Here is an 18302-nt window from a genome sequence, read left to right as displayed (position 1 = left end):
TTTATGTGATTAAAATATTATATCTCACACCAATCAATCAAATAGGTTGGTTGAAAAATTTAATATGTCTAATTGCAATCATGTTTGGTCCTAAAGTTGGTCGCAATAGATAAATATTACCGACTGTTGCCTCAGTCGATAAATTTGTCTGTGTAATTACCGACCAATGTGGTTGGTATAGAGTCAGATGATAAGTTAGATTAAAAAATAGAAATGACTGGATGATATCGACCATATTGTATGAGTTCGATCGATATACGATGAATATAGTCATTGTTCACATAAATCCCAAGAAAAGCCACAATCGGTCATGATTAAGTAGATCAGTCGTAATAGTTGGTCGGTATTGGTTATATCATGTCTTAAAAATTTGCCCGATAGTTTTAAAGCTATCAGGAAATTTTTTAAATTTCAAATATAAAACCAATAATTAAATCCACTGTTCATCATTTAGAATCCAAAAAAAAATTAAATCGCAGTTCATACCTACACCGAATAAATTAACATAATTAAAACAAAAAACAAACAACATTCAACATTCTCTAATATGGATGTAAGTCATCTTTAAATACTCGATCACCTTCAATTGCTCTTCAAATTCCTCCATCCTGATCCTACACTTGTCCATCTCATAAATTAGTTGATTTTCGATCTTCTTCTCCTACATCTTTTGTTCAAGCTTTGATAAGTTTTCCTTCGCTTCGGTGAGTTACCGGACGACTTCCCTGTAGAAACGATCTTTCGCATCCATGCCTACATTTATATAAAATACAAACAAAATATGTTAGATCATATATATACTCCATATTTATACATAAAGACATGTGCGCATGAACACACACTTATAACCATCATCAATATATATATGTGTGTATGCAATATACCTCAAGATTAACTTATAAATTTTGAAACAAAATCAAAAGATGATATAAACTATAAGTAAATAGATCATATGCATGTATATATAACCATAATCGGTCAAAAAACATAAACACTTAATTTTCTCATAACTGCAGAGAAAATTAGAGATCATCTTTTTCACCCGAGAAAAACCGACCAACACCCGATTGGTATACTGGTCGAAGTTAGCTGATGTGTAGATCAGTTTAACGGTTATTCAACAAGGTTTGACTTTTACATTTATCGACCGAACAATATTCAATTTACTTGATCAGAATTTTGTTTGATCTAGACACCACACGAGCAAGAGTAAAAAATATTTGACAACCTTTGACCGTGGTCAGAATAAGTGGTCGGTAATACACATATACTGATCGCCATTATATGTAGGTCATTATTGTGTTTTAAATTCCGACCGATATTTCTGCACGGTCATTTCTTGTCATTATTTTGAGTTGGTCGAAATAAGCTGGTCAAAAAAAGCCATATTTCTTGTATTGTGTGTTTCGTGTAGTGTGATATCTTCTCTAACTAGTACATATCACTTACTTTTTACTTTTTGATAGCTTCATTTCTCTCTCTCCCAATTCATAAGTAAATTTTATTATTAAAAAATAAGTTAGGACGTAGGAAACTAGATATTGCTTGGAATCATTCAAGTTTTGTATCCTAGAGGACTAAGTATATATATATATATATTTCACATACAGTTTTAGAAATTTGTTGAAGTTGCTCTTTATTATAATAAAATTTGATTTGTAATTTTCTTGGAAGTATAGGAAGGTGCTACACCAATGGACTATGAAAACTACATGAACACTTACCATTGTTAGACTGTAATATAAATTCATTTTTATTAGGCCTTTTAATTTTAACACTTTATAGTTTTAAAATGAATTCTTTACTTAATATGGTATCAAACTTATGAAGGAGCTCACAAAGTTTGACTCAGTGTCAAATTTATCACTTATTTAATAGAATATGAAACATGTTAAGTACTTTTGTGAGTAAACTCGCCCCTATGCATAAAACTGATCTTCAAAAATTTGTGATTTTATGTGTCAAATGAACAAGAATATATATATAAATATATAAACTTGCAAGAGGAAGGAACATAATTCTATGTTTGGAGAAAACAAATTTATAGAAGTTGATTAGAATGTGAGATTTAGGGGTTAGAGAATAAAATTACATTTTTTCTAAAAAATAATTACTTGCAGTTTCTTCATGGTGGTGAAAAAGAAAACTGTGGATTAGCTCCCGAATGTAGGTTACATGTGTGTAATGCTGGAGAGGTTGTGGCACTTTCTTAATATTTTATATGTGACTTATACAATACAGTGGTTTCAAAATATATTATGTAATCTCTTGATTTAGTTGTTATAAATTTATTCTATTCATTGCGGAAACTAAAATTTGTAACTATTATAAGTCATTAATCTGAAACTACATATCAACAACTACATGTATTATAAGTTATTTAGCCTTACTAAAATATATAACAAAATAACAAATATAAAGAATGAGTACATTGGTAAAAAAATGTTCATTCCTAGGAAAATATTGTGTATCATATCCATTATCTTGTCCATTATAATCGTAACAAAGTCGTTCTCCCTTTTTTATATTATGAAGAGCGATAATGTTATTCCCAGTGGACTAACAATGATATTTACAGAAGGGGGGGTTGAATGTAAATCTCAAAACTTTTTCAAGTTTTGAGCAATTTGTAAGACTAAGTATTTGAGTGATCAAATGTGTGTGAATTGCTTGGAGCTGATGCAGACAGATATATATTTAAATACAAATGTAATGAACACAAAGAACTTAAAAACTTTTCTGGTGGATTTGTTGTTCCACCAGAGATGTGTTATTTCAGAAATTCTGTGATTCAAAATTAAATCACAGCTGCTTCCTAGTACAAACTAGATGATTTTCTCTCTTGATATTTCTAAACAGCTCAGGGAAAATTCACATCTAATTACTAGCTACTACTTGGTTTATATAACACCAAGTTTACAAGTAAAGACAAAGATAAAGTACAATAAGACAATAGTTCTCCACTTGTTTCTGTTCCATTTTTATCCAGTGTAATATGGAATTATCTGTTGACTTTCCATTATGAACCAGACTAAAAACGGCTGCTTTTTCTGCTGTTCCTGAAATAGGCTACCACATCTCTGTCAATCCATGTGCCTCTGTCAGCTTTGTTAACTGTCACTATCAACTGCTATGAGACTGAGCATCCGTTGAAGCTTTCATCCGTTGATGACTTTATCCGTTGATTCTCTAGCAGTGCATCCGTTGAAGCTTTCATCCGTTGATGGCTTTATCCGTTGATGCTCTAGCAGTTGAAGCTTTATCCGTTGAAGCACTTATCCGTTGATGGATATTATCCGTTGAAGCATTAGAGACATCCGTTGAAGCTTAGTTTCTTATCCGTTGAAGGTCTTCAATATCCGTTGATACTTCTTCACTTATACAAAATTACAAGGCATGAAATATTTACAATTAGCCCTCCTATTTGTACATCCATTAGCAGTCAACATGACTGATTATCTCCTAACAACATCTAAGAATTACAGCTTGAAATCAGAGAGTGAGATGTGCTACAATACCAAACTTATTGCTAAGTAAGGCTACTCCTTCAACGGATAGACAAGATGGTCTTATCCGTTGAGGCTACAAACACTAGATTTCTACTTAAGTGTTTTGCTGAACTTATCATCAAACTAATACACATATTCCTAACAATCTCCCCCTATTTATGTCTACTAGAACTGTAGGCATAAATTTGGGTTTAGCTTGATGATAACAAAACACTTAACAAATATATAAACTGTAACAAAGCAGAAATTCAAAAGTGCTGCAAAAATGTATATGCTGAGATGAAATTGAAGAAATACATTGTTTCCAAGGGTGCTCCTTTAGCCTGAGCAAATTACTTTCTTTTCCTTTGATTCCTGGTTTTCTTTCCTAGCCTCCTGTCATTCTCCTCTATTTGAAGTTGAAGTTGTCTGTAGAATTCAGCTTCATCTTCTTCATTGATATCTAACTTAGTTTGCATATCTTTGAGAGTTTCATTACTGGCAATCTTTAGCTGATCTTCAATTCTAAAAAATCTTCTGACTCCTTTGTTGTCTCTGAACTCCATCAACCAATGAGGTGATTTGTGAATTGTAATACCTCTCTCTTGAATGAGTAAAGTTCTAGGCAAGGCATTGGGTTCCCTCCAAGTTTTCCTTATGTTGGCAATCTTGTTGAGAATCTCAGTCCTGGCAGTTCTGGTAAAGCCAGAATCCTTATGTATGGCTGAGTAGACTCTAATCAAGGTAGAGTAGCCTTCATTCAGAATTCTGTGAAGAGGCCATGTTCTTTCCCCAGCTCCTTTGTATTTGAACACTAGTCTTTCTGGTAGCTATTTGTAGGCAGCTATTCCCCTTACATCCTCCAGCTCATCCAGATAAAATATTTAATAATTATGATTGCTTTTAATCATGGAGAGGGATAGCTTATAAAATATTTGATAATGATATGTATGCTTGTTTTTTTATGTGCTTTGCTGATCAGGTTGGAGTTTCAGACAAAGAACGAGTATTGCAAAGGAAGCTTAACCATATAGCTGAAGTTGCAGATACATCCTCCTTAAACGGTCTTAACTACGTATTACAAGGTGCACATGCTCTTTTTAACTTTTAATTTTTTGATCCTCGGGTTACTTGCGTATTGTCAATGAGGATGCATATAACATAGTCATGGAAAATTGATACCATTAGAAAAAATAGAATATTCTCTTGAATAGAAAATGTTTCTAATGACTTATGGTTAGTTGCATCTATCTATATAGTCAAAAGAACTTGTGTTACTATCTAAGGCGCTTGCAATTTAATCTGTTACTACTAATAGAACTTAAAATTTTCTTGCCCTCCGCTGCTTAGGGTATTGATAAGATTTTAAATTGACATATCTGAAGCACACTTTTAAAGGAACAGGTACATACCAATTTTGATGCAGAACTCTGTATCTAGTATTTCTATACCAAACTAATGTCTGCAAATCAGTTCTTGCAACGATAACCTCATCTGTTTTTATCACAATAGCAGCAAAACAAGATCCCTAGCTGAATATTAGAAGCAGAATACTGGCTAGAGATTGTAAAATTCTAGATAATAAAACTACTACTTGTTATTTAGAAAACCATTGCCGAGCTCTTACTTATATTCTTATAAGGTTTCTGTAGTTTAGGTAAAAGATCAGCCTAATTATTCATTAAAGGGTTTAACGTGACCTAGAGGAAAAAACATGTAAACCTCATCAAGTAAATAACCATCAAGAAATGCATTTGTTGAACACACTTTAGGTGTAGCTATAGAAGATCTTTCCTTAATCATGATGAACACCTATCCTTATTTGGTAGTGCATTTGATAATGATCTTATATATCCATTTTTGCCATTAACTGCCTTATTGTGTGGAAGCTCCGTTAGATTTTAAAGCATCTTGTTGCCTATCCATGACCTCTACCCCCTTACTGCGTATAATTTTCCCTAATAATCTAAGCTTCGAGTCAGTTGGAAACCTAGCATAAAAAGAAGTCTAGAGATAGCAGATATCTGAGGAAGTGACACGCACAATATTTTTTATTAAAGATGAATCAGCTGAAGAAGAACTATGAATCAGAGTTTAAATCAGAAGCTTGAAAATCACCATCGGCAATATAGGTGATCATGAGAATGTTTGTAAAAACAACACAAATACAGCAGGAAATTATTAAGAAGAAAGAATAGTTGAGCTTGCTGTTATAGTGCTGGTAAATATTATTAAAGAATTATGATCTTCAAGTTCATGTACTTAAGATTCACATTAATAATTAAACAAAATGTACTATACTGAGAAGTAAGAGGATTACGTAGTTTATTACACATTGATGAGCCCCAATATTAGTAGTTAGTAGTAGAAAATCAAGAACATAATAGTCTTGTCAACCAAATTTATTAGTTGACTAACTCTGCGTACAAATGCCTAAACCTAAGTCTAATGTTTCATTATTTGAATGTTATTCTCTAGAAAGGTTCATCTCCAGGAGACTGCCATCACGCTTACCTCTTTCGAAACCTACAGTTCTACCTTTCTGATCATTCTTTTAATTTTTCTTTGAAACTTACTTTTTCGTTTTTGTATATCATATTCATATATATGTGAGTAAAGTTCTATGGAGTCCACCTTTATATGTATTGGATCATCCTCACATACTCAACTTGTCCTGCCGATTTAATTTGTGATTTTTCAATTTATCGCAGAGGTGATTAAAGCTCTGATTCAGCAGAATGCATCCTCTTTCCAATTTTCCAGTCTATCTCTAAGTCAATTTGTATCTTCTTATCAATATATATAGTTTGTCAGTCGTTACACCTGGTATGCCGGCATAAACAAAATAATAACAATAAAACTTTGTATTAAACATAACAATAACTATTCTGATTAACCAATGTCTACTTATTTAAGAATTTTAAGAAGGTGGAATAATTTTTGGTGAATAATTATTGTTAGACCAGTTGAACCAACTCCAACATGTACTTGAACTCTTTATCTCTTTTGTACTAGACATAATTTAGACAATTATGTCATTTGCTTCTGAGGTTGCCAATTGTTGCAGACAGAGAGTATGACTCCATGGAAAGCTTAAGTAAACGTTTCCAACAAATTATAAAAAGAGAGCGTGTCAAACATGGCGAGGACGAGGAAACATATGTGAACGTAGACGGTGTCAGATATAAAAAGAATAGTATGGTTGAAGCTAATAGCAGCAACATAGAAAATGAGTATACTTTGGCTACAATGTTTGTGCTCGGTACTGGTAAACACTTGATTCCATCTACGAACAAAAAGAGACATGTGTACCTTGATTCCGTTGCAGTGCTTCAAACACTTATATCTATATGCAATAAAGTCCAGGCTCTTATAATGGACACCTTCCTATAAGGGCGGAACCAAGAATATGGTTTAATTATGAGGGACTGAATCACAATGCGTGAAAGAGTTAGAGATTAGGCGCATGGGCAGTTGGAGACAAGAAATTAGGAACTCAAGTTAAAATATTCGACTCAATAATGTTGGAATATTTTACTAGTCTAGCTTGAAATATAAACATTGTAGAATTTGAGCTTATTTTAACCATATAACTCTTAATCACTTGGGTTATCCAACCATGCTCTTGAATTTGAGCTTATTTTAACCATATAACTGTTATAATACTTAAAGTATGACATGGTTCCATACAATTAATTTAATAAGAGGTATGGATATTTATAATGCGCATGCATTCTTAATACATGATTTTTTATCTATATCTTTTTAAATATCTAATTCATAAATTGTTATAATAGATCTGAATATTAGTATTATTGTGATATATGGTATAAGTTTACAAATTATGTGATAAAATATTGTTGATAACGTGTGACGAAAATCAATGAAACTTGTGACAAACAAAAATATTTTTATAATAATAAACTAAAATAATTTAAATGGATTGACATTTATTTATAAAATAAGAGAAAACAACCAATATACCAAATTCTGGGTATACCTTGACCCAATATACATGTCGTCAGTTTGTTGGCTCTGAATACCCACATGATGCGCTAACCACGATATCATATTTATTTTATGTTAATATACATAGAAATATGTGTTGGGTATAATTCTAACTACACAACAACAATGGGCAGTTATATATATAATAATAAGAACATGGCAAATAACCAACTAACGAAATAAAACACGAAGGCAATAACAAACTATAAATACTGTAATTGACAAAGACAGAAAAGAAAACTTATCTCTTATCGCTTTCCAAATTCTGATAAGAAGAAGAACACAACAGCTGAGTCGCCAAACTCTTCAAGAGGACTTGACTGTTCTTAAAGAGATTATTGCCCCCCACTTAAGTTGTGATGGAATGCAGCAATATCGCTTCTAGGATAAAACAGCAACAGATGAATCTGGCCACAGAACCAACAATGATCAACGGCGACTCGCACTACAGTTTGCCCAAAAAACCTATGCAACTCATATATGTTTGCGAGGTAGGCACCGAGACTTGTCATTTTAATCTCATGTATACCTCTCAATATATAGGCATCTCAAGTTGCTCTTCCTCTATTTTACTCGATGTGGTACACCAAGTAACAAAACATAAAAAGTAAACAAAATGGGTTTTCCTTATTATTTATATTATATCCTGATTAATTAATATTAATATTACAAAATATATTCAGAGTATGATTAAAATAATCCTTACTCAATATATTTTATATTAATAATTAAATAATCAATATAAATAATTAAACTTGTAATAGAAAAGAAAAATATAAGAGTTCACACTAGCACTAGGCCACACAAGCATTCCACTTATGCTAGTAGTTGTAAACAACACTAACACAAGATGCTATATAAACTCAATATCTTTCTTTTACAATACCAATGTGGGACAAAATCCCCATAACCCATTGCAAACAAGCAACTTTGTCTCAATATATTCATGGATTCCACTAAGAAAATATCTTAGATCCAAATATGAAAGTTTAAGTCCTCATGTCAAGGAACAACCTCCAAGTGTTAGTTTCCGGAAATTATATCAAGAACATATATAAAATATGCCTCAAACTTTCCATTTTCTAACAATATGTACTCATCTCTTCCCTCAACATCATCACATTCTTCTTTTATCGTCATACCCACCTCTAACGACCTCTCTCCGGACAGTTTCTCCTCTCTTCTCTTTCTTTTCCATTTTTACACTTAGACATCATAATTTTCCATTACAAGTTATTTGATGAACCAAGTCAATTCAAATCTCAATTAGCATCATTAGTTCTCCACCATCTTCAGTTGGTGTTATTTTTTTACCCTACTCTCGTACTCGTAGCTTTGTTTGACTTGGAAATTCAAATGGTAAATATACATAAATTATTGGAATGGATGTAAGATTCGCTGTCATATTTTGTGTACATGGTTTACCCCTCGTGCTCTTGAAGTAAACACTCTACGTTTCACGTGTACGTTGTTAACTCTAATGTATCAAAATTATAGGAAATCCTATTTAGCATATGAATGTGATAAGTTGTTGATATTCACATATGAGAATTGATTCGATATCTGGACTTGCGTGAAACAAATATACGCTGATATGTGCGACGTATTTAATTGAGACAATATTTGTTTACCGTATTTGCTCGGGACTTTGGTCAGCTCCATCCGGGATTTTGGTCATCTTCATCCGGGATTCGGCAATTTCTACAATTATTTTGCAATTTTAGTTATATAGGGCCATCACTCATTAAATAACATAATTTTGTAATCTAGTTTCTCACTTATAATTGTTGTATATATTATTATTAGTATTATTATTATTATTATTATTATTATTATTATTATTATTATGTATACATACTATTTAAACATAAATCTAATTCAAGTTAACTCTTTTTGAATGTTTTGGTGAAATTTAAATCAAGAATATTAAATTTATTTTTACTTATCATATATAATTGTCACAGCCCGCACTTCCGGACTATTAATTCTAAATCCAAAACTATTACAAAATACAATTTACTAATTCCATATCTCTATTACAAATGTGACTTACAAAAGCGCAGTTAACAGATTTCCAAAAGTCAATCCAATTCAATCTTAAGTCCTCTAAACTCCAATGTTATCCAACTCAAAATCTTAAACGAAACCTGAAATATTAAAAGAATGGCTACGAAGCCCAGCAAGTACAAATTGACTAACTAGTTAACTGGAAAATAATGCGTGTTTTAATAAAACGATTTTTCTCAAAACAATAATAATTTTGTAAAATAATTTCTAAAGTAGGATCCAACCCAAAGTTTTATATTTTAAAATTCAGAATTTAATACAAAACAGAGCATATTTTATAACAGATCAGAACAGAATAAAACAGAACGAAACGATATTCTTATTAAATACCACAGTCTTGATCTACGACCACACTTTGCCAGTAGCCGACATCTTATTCTTATTCTTATAATTATTTACCACACTTTTCCAGTGGTCGGCATCTAAATTTCAATAATTACGCGCCCTTAATAGGTATTTAAAGTTGCACACTAGTGCGCCTACTAAGGGTATCTTAGGCTAGTTCCGGAACTATAGTGTAAATTATGAACGGGTTCGAAAAGACTGAGTTTCAAAAGATTCTCGTATCTTATGTCTTATACAGTTTGAAACAAAATTCTTATATCTTATACGCAAAACTTTTCCGAAAATAAAAGTAAGTCAAAAAGTAGTTACCTCAAAGCGTGATCAGATCTGAATTTAGCCTTTTTGACCCTCTAAACGACGTTTTCTTGAAAAACACGAAACACGAAAGTTGTAAAAGACGAAAAGAGAGTTCCATAAAGTCCAGAATCAATAAATTCCATCTTGCGATGAATATTTTATAAATTTTACAAGACTGCTGATTTATGTTGAGAAGAGCCCTACGAATTTTATGAATAAAAATGAAGAGTATTTATAACGAAACAAAACCTTATATTTTAACCTACAAGTTATCTATATTAGAATCTGCTAGTATTTTAACCTACAAGTTACCCATATTAAAAGCCATACGGGCTGCTAGTATTTATTTAGCAAAATTTAGATTAAGAGGGAGATTGTTGGGATTTTAATTTAAATTATATGTTGAAGTTATTATTTTATTTATTTGAATAAGTCAACATGCTTTATTTATTAGTAGCAGTAGGATTAGTACGTGGATTAGTACGTGGAAGTAGTAGATATTTAGGTTTATTAGTGGAGAAATAGTAGGAAGTGGTTGATGGTTTAATGTTATCACCTATTATTTTAATTTTATTTAAACCACTACTTGTAATCTTTTAATTGATGAGAAGTATATACAAGTTTATTTTCTCCAGTTAACACCAAATATACATGTATATACATAAATTCTAGTTTTGACTCTACAAATATGTGCATATAAATTAAGATTAAAAAATTAAAAAGAAATTGACAACAACAAAACTTATATTGAAACCATGTTACATGTTATATTATCTTACTCGGCCATGTTTAAGTGGTGATGATTATCAGAGGCTTAAAACAATAACACAAGCTTAATTTTGAAATTTAATTCATGTAAAGTTGTGAGTCTTCGATGTTTCTCTTATTATCATCGTTTTATTATGTTTATTTTTTTAAAACCTTCCCTAAGTTTGCACGCAGCATGTGCCTATTTTTTAACAAAAACAACATTTTAACAATATATTCTCAAAATACTAATATATCTCTCTCATTTGTTTATGTTAAGGAAAAATGATTCACTACAACAAAAATAACTAAATTCCACTAACTAAAAGCCACCGACATTAAATTTCACCAATTTCGGTGGAATTTAAAATCAACTAGAATTTTCGTTGATGAATGAATAAAATCCACCGCGTGCGGTGGAATTTAAGTTCGGTCGCTTTTAATCAGTGGAATTTATAGTCGGTCGCTTTTAATCGGTGGAATTTAATCTTAACTGTGCTTTTATTTTTATTAAACAATAATTTACAAATATTTGAAACAACAAAAACAACCGAATTCGGTGACTTTCATGTTAACAATAATTTAATTTACCTATGTTTACCTCTATACATACATATAATATTCTTGTAAGTATTCATATTCATATATACATGCTTTTATCCTTATAATTGTTCGTCTTTATTCGTTTAATCCTAGATTTATATATACTGTATCGCTATCTTATTATTGTATGCATATGTATAATGTATGTATTGTACATTCACAAGGGTTGATTAGATACAAATGGTGTGGCAGCCTATTTACAGGTTTTAGAGAACAAAGAAGCATTTTAATTTTCATGCTAACTTGAAGATATTTAAAGATGCTGGATAGAAAAATGAAGAAGCATGTAATTAGACTAAGACACTTTTGTCTTATTAGTTTGTCTTTTTATAATGTAACTTGGTGATATATAAAACAAGAGTAGTAAGTAGAAAAACAATCAAGCAAGTAAGCAATCAACAAGAGAAATAGATAAATCTGTTTCTGTGAAGAACATTTCTGTTCTTTGTAGTTCTACTTGTAAGCAGCTATGTACAACATTTGTATCACACAGTTCTCGATCTTATATATATATCTCTGGTGGAAAAGTTCAATCCACTCGAAAGTTTTAAATACTTGTGTTTAATTTTTTTGGGTTTGATTATGTCAATATTTTTATTTCACACTTTTGCTTAATCAAACACTGTTATATATTTGAGGTAGAATAGTTCTTGAAATCCAAAAGAAACCAGAATTACATTCAACCCCCTGCCCTTCTGTAATTCGTTGTTAGATTGTTTGGGAATAACAAATAGGACTGCTCACGAACCGAGCTATACGCGAATAAGATCGAGCTTGGCTCGTTAAGAGCTCGTTTGGCTCGGCTCGTTAATGAACTTGACCTCGAACAGACAAATGTGTTCGTTAAGCAAAACGATTTCGATCCGAGTTTTGGGTTGCTCGGCTCGAGTTCGGCTCGAACTCGCTCGTCAAAACTCGAAAAAATTATAAGATGTTCTAAAAAAAATTCATATAGGTATGATTTTTTAAGTCATGTATTGGTGTCTCGGCTTATTTAAAAATATTTCTCATTGATCCAACCGTATGGATGTCATAAAACATATAGTTTATTGCTATAACCAAAGTTTCATGTCAGAATAATTTTATCCGGTTTGCTATTTTAATAGTCAAGCATTAGTTTGGCTAGTGTTAGTAACTAGTGTTTAATCCTGTATTGGTGGTTCAAATTTTTTAAAATATTTTCTATCGATCCAACCCTTTGGATGTCATAAAATATATATTTTATTCATATAACCAAAGTTTCAGATCAAAATAATTTTATAGCTATTGTAACACTCAAGTATTAGTTTGACTAGTACTACTAACTAGTATTCACTACTATATTGGTGTCTCAACTTATTTTAAAATATTTATCATCGATCCAACCATATGGATGTCAAAATAAATATATTTTAATAATATAACCAAAGTTTCAGATCAAGATAACTTTATTCGGTTTGTTATTTTAACAATCAAGCATTAGTTTGACTACCACCGCTAACTAGTTTTTAGTCATGAATTGGTGTTTCGATTTTTATAAAAATATCTTTAATCTATCCAACCATATGTATGTCAAGATATATATATTTTAGTTATAAAACCAAAGTTTCAAAAAAAATTATTTGATAAGTTATTTTTACAGTCAAATAGCGGTTGACCTGAATTTTTTCTGTTCGACTCGGCCCGTTTATGTTCGCGAACAAGCTCGTATTCGGCTCGTTAGTTAACGAGTTCGAGTTCGAACACGATTTTTATTAGATAAGAAAGCTCGGCTCAGCTCGTTTCGTGAAACAAAAATAAAATAAAATTCAGTTATGTTTAATAAAACCTCGACTATATTCGATTCGTGAACAGGATTAATTATCACAGTAGTTTAATGAAGAATTGGACGGTAAACAGAAATCATATCCTTGATTCTCTATGTCATAACAAAATAACTCTCAAACATAATAAATAACGATTGATAAAAAGACAAGCATATTCTTTGATTGTTAACAAAATCTAGCATACTCCAAAATTTTACATGTTAAAAAACAAAAAATATGTGATAATTCTTATCTCCACTTAAATGTAACATCGTTTACAATATTAAACTAAATACTCATTAATAATTTATGCGCAAATGCATGTGATTTATGCCGGATGTATATATTATGAGTTTTGATTTACTTATGCAAGCAATGGGATTAATACAGAGCAACTCTTTAAAGGAAATAAAAAATTGCTTACAAGGAAAACACTCTAACTAGATATAACCATTCCTCTTAATATTGAAATTTTAATGTTTTATTTTTCCAAAAAACCTAAAAAATGAAAACTCATCTCTCAAAGTTTTATATGATACCCTAGAAAAAAAAGTGAGACGGTTTTTTTAAATTATGTATCATGCCAAATTCACTAATAATTAAACTTTTTAATTGTCAATAAATATAAAATTATATAATACCATAAGTTATTTTGTGATCATTATTATCAAAATCATGTTTTTGTGATATTTCCCCAAGTCTGCTTATCTTTTTTCTAGTTTGGATATTTTGTTGTGTATACGTTTTTGAAGTAAATAAAAATTTGACTGTCATTATTAATAATACTCAAAAAAAATCAAATACAAAATTCAAGACGAGATAAGAAAAAAAGGACTTTAGAACTAATTACTAAATGTTTATGTGCTAAACCTATAAATAAATTTTGATATTTCCCCTAAACACTTAGCATCCCTGCCAGCACAACATTTTTATCTTCTTTTGCCAAAAATCTGAAAATGTTTCAACACCGAGTTTTCTCTCCTAGATACGAAAATTTGACAATCTAATTTTTTCTTAGTAATAAGATATTATTAAACATGTGTATTTCTCGTTGGCGCCACGATCAAAAGATTACACAAGCCTCGATATCTTTGTCATTCGAGACTATAAACTTACATAATTTTCGCTTTCTTTCATATCAGCTCTACCACATCTCCAATGGTACCATTTTCGGACAACTTTTGACCTTTTGTCACTTATAGTGGCACTGTAGGAAGGTCTTTACACAGTGAGACTAAAATTTAAAGGTACCAGAGGAAGAATTGACAAAAAATATCAATATCAACATTAAATATATTAAATATTAAATAAATGAGGAACATAACGGGAATATCAACAACAAATATTAAATCAAATAAATGGGAGTGAGAGTACTGGAACCAAGTCTCTGCCTAAACCGAACTCCAATATCATATTAAATAATCAGCTCATCTAAAATTTTAAAATAATAAATAAAGGCCGCGGACCTTATACTCTTCAAATAATAACAATATCTTTAATGATCCATATAAAAAATGTCAATTGTTACCATTATTGTGACCCTTGTAATACAAAATATTCCTTAATCTCTTCTATATATAATAGAAGAACAAAGATATAATTTCATGAGATTAAAAAGTCTCATTAAAAAGACTAAATTACCCCTGTTTTTAATATTTATATAAAAGATATGGTTTATGGGAATCAAACTCAAGTTATTTAATTTAACTATACAACCTCTTACCACTACATCATATTGTCACATGTGTTTTTTATCATACAGAATTGTGCTAAATGAATATTTTATTTAACTTTAAAGATACTTACTTGAATTTCGCAAAAAAAAAGATAGTTAGTTAAATATTTGTACAGTTAATTTTAAAGAATTGAATTCCAAATATAAAATTAGGCGTAGTACATAAATGGATTATTATCTTATTTATTAATCATTTTTTAGTTTGAAAATATATCTCATATATTTTTAACATATCTTTTATTATAAAAATATTGAAAATAGAATCGCTTATTTATAAATAATCTATATTGGTATTACATATTTAGATAAGTTCGAATTATAATGAATCAATGCATTTTAGAAACTAGCTCATTGTTCAAAAAATACTCGAAATTTGACTACATGACCCGGCCGAAACATCGTCATATTCTACGTTTAGTAAATTTAAATTAAAAGTTCGGCGAGAATATCTTATCAATAATGTGAAATTTTTTAATAACTTATGTTAATATAAATTAATGTGTTTGAGATCTTTATAGGATCAAGTCAAGTAATTATTTATATTAAAATTACTAATTTCACTGGTAACGCATTATTATTTTTGGGATTTGTCCCAATTTTAAGAATATTTGAAATTTGAAATGAGATCTTACTAGATTTGTTAAAACTACGATGATATATTAAATCGATTTATTTTTCATTTTTCACTTTAAAAAAAACTAACTTTTTAAAAAGAATTCTTTTAGATCAGCAATATTCATTGATCAAGATAATATTGTACAAATATTTTGAATTATTGAAATAAAAGTTATATCAATATTGTATTGTAGCATTTGATTCAATGCATTTTATATTATTTAAGGAAAAAACATATATTGTTCAATAATTTGAAAGAGTTAATCAGTTCAACTGATATTTATAAAACTTTATCGAACTGGAAATTTTTAATTTTAGAAGAATAGTATAAAATGTTATCAAATTATTATATGAAGAAATATTAGAGTTGTAATGAAAGAAACTTAAAAACGGTTTAAATAACGATATAAATATAATTTTTCTTTCAAATTCTTGAAAAAAAACATGAATATCAATAATAAGTTTTAAAAATATATAATTCATTTGTATGTTACAACAATGATTGATACCCGGTTGCGTAAAAAAATGATATGGATTGTTTGTCAATGATAATGTGAATACCATATATAAATTATAGCAATTTATTTATTACATAATTTTAATTTCTGAATAATTATAAATGCATGTTATTTAAGTAATCAATTATCTCACTAGATGTTAATAATGATTATACATGTACATAAATCAGATATTTAGCATATAAATAATTGAAACCATCATAATTTACTAAGAGATGTAACATACAATAATTTACATGCTAATACACACATACATATAACTTAATCTTACTTTTTTAACATTAGTGTAAATAAAAAACTAACATTTTCCCATACATACATACGTTGAATTTCAAAAACTAATATTTTTCATTAAAATCAACTTTAATATTAGCAATAATATAAATTTTATATTATTGTATATTATAATCGCAAGTCATTCTGACTTCTGTTATGTATTTTTTATCTTTTTAAATTGAGTAAATTAATTGTAAGTTAATAGTGAACTTAGTAACAATATAGAGCATTAAATATAGTTTAATTAAATAAATTCAAGATTTTGGTCAACTATGTATTCAACATATATGTTAATCTGTAGTTTTTTATTTGAATATATATACTAACGGCATTCTACAGTTTAAGTTTAATCGTTTCGTTTTAAATGTACACTTACTGCTCTGTTTATATTTATTCAATAAATATAAAATAACGGGTAAGAAAAATATAATATAATAATAGTTGAGGGGATATTCACTCCTAAAAATGAGGAAGCATTCAAAGCTCCTAATGTTATAGAGGGGGACATGGAGTTTGTTGAAAAGAAATTTTATCTCAATTTCTTCAAAATTTGACTCAAGAGTTTGTATAAGGATATTGTTGGAGTTGCTCTACAAACATTATAATTGCATGATGCATAAAAAACTCTAGAAAATGACCTGTGTCTCGCATAAGTTATTATGCTAGTTTATTATATATTGCCCAAATTTCCTTAAAATTTTATATGTTCGTAAATCACTTGGTTTCACCCCATAACGAAGACGAGAATGAATACCATTTTCGAATCGTGAATCATTTCTCGCATATCCTCGTGAGTGATTATCCCAACAATTCAATATATTCACGTGGGACTAAACCAGTTACATAATTTTTAGATATTTCCCAATTATCCTTAAAATTTTATATGTTCGTAGATCACTTGGTTTCACTCCCGTAACGAACACGAGAATGAATACCATTTTCGAATGGTCAATCATTTCTCGCATATCCTCTTGAGTAATTAACCCAATAATTTAATATATTCACGTGGGACTGAACCACGTTACATAATTTTTAAATTTAAAAATAATTTACCGAGCATATCCTGTTTATTGATTTTACTTTCTAAATTTTAGAAACATGTAATGATCAAACTAAATATATGGATAAAAGTTGTTTTTTAATTTGAAAATAACTTTGAATTGATCTCATTATAATTTATAATGATCGAAATAAATATATGGTCAAAAATATATTACTATATACTGAACATCTATTACAAAGAGCAACTCATATCCTTCCATAATCATCCAATAATAGAAGAATATTAATTACTTTGGAAGGAGGCCCACAAAAAACATTTGATTAATTTAATTTAAATATAGCATTCTCCAAAATCTTATAATATGTTTTACAAACAAAATTTGATCAGTCATCATATCCAACTTAAATGTAATTTTACAATTTCAAACTTATACTCACAACTTATTTATGGACAAATACATGTGATTTTAACACAAATGTATATATTGTGAGTTGTAATTTACTTCAACGCATCAACAGGGTTAATACATGAACATAATTACTACAGAATTCCAACATTTTTCATAAACAAACCTCATGTTAATACAAAACAGCTGTCATAAAGGCACCATAATAAAGAAACTAAGGGCATCCAAATTATTCAACGAAGTGTTGATGCGGTGATTGAGTTTTTAGAGACTTCGTTACCGGAGATTAGAAATTTGACTGATGCATGGTCGTGTGTAATTAATTAGTAAAAAAAATCAGTCTAACAGGAGTACATATAAATATTTGCACTTACTATGGAAAATGTGTTATTATTTACTTTTTTGTTTTT

This window comes from Apium graveolens, chromosome 4, assembly GCF_009905375.1.
Source record: "Apium graveolens cultivar Ventura chromosome 4, ASM990537v1, whole genome shotgun sequence".
NCBI lineage: Eukaryota > Viridiplantae > Streptophyta > Magnoliopsida > Apiales > Apiaceae > Apium > Apium graveolens.
This window is presented reverse-complemented; position numbering follows the sequence as displayed.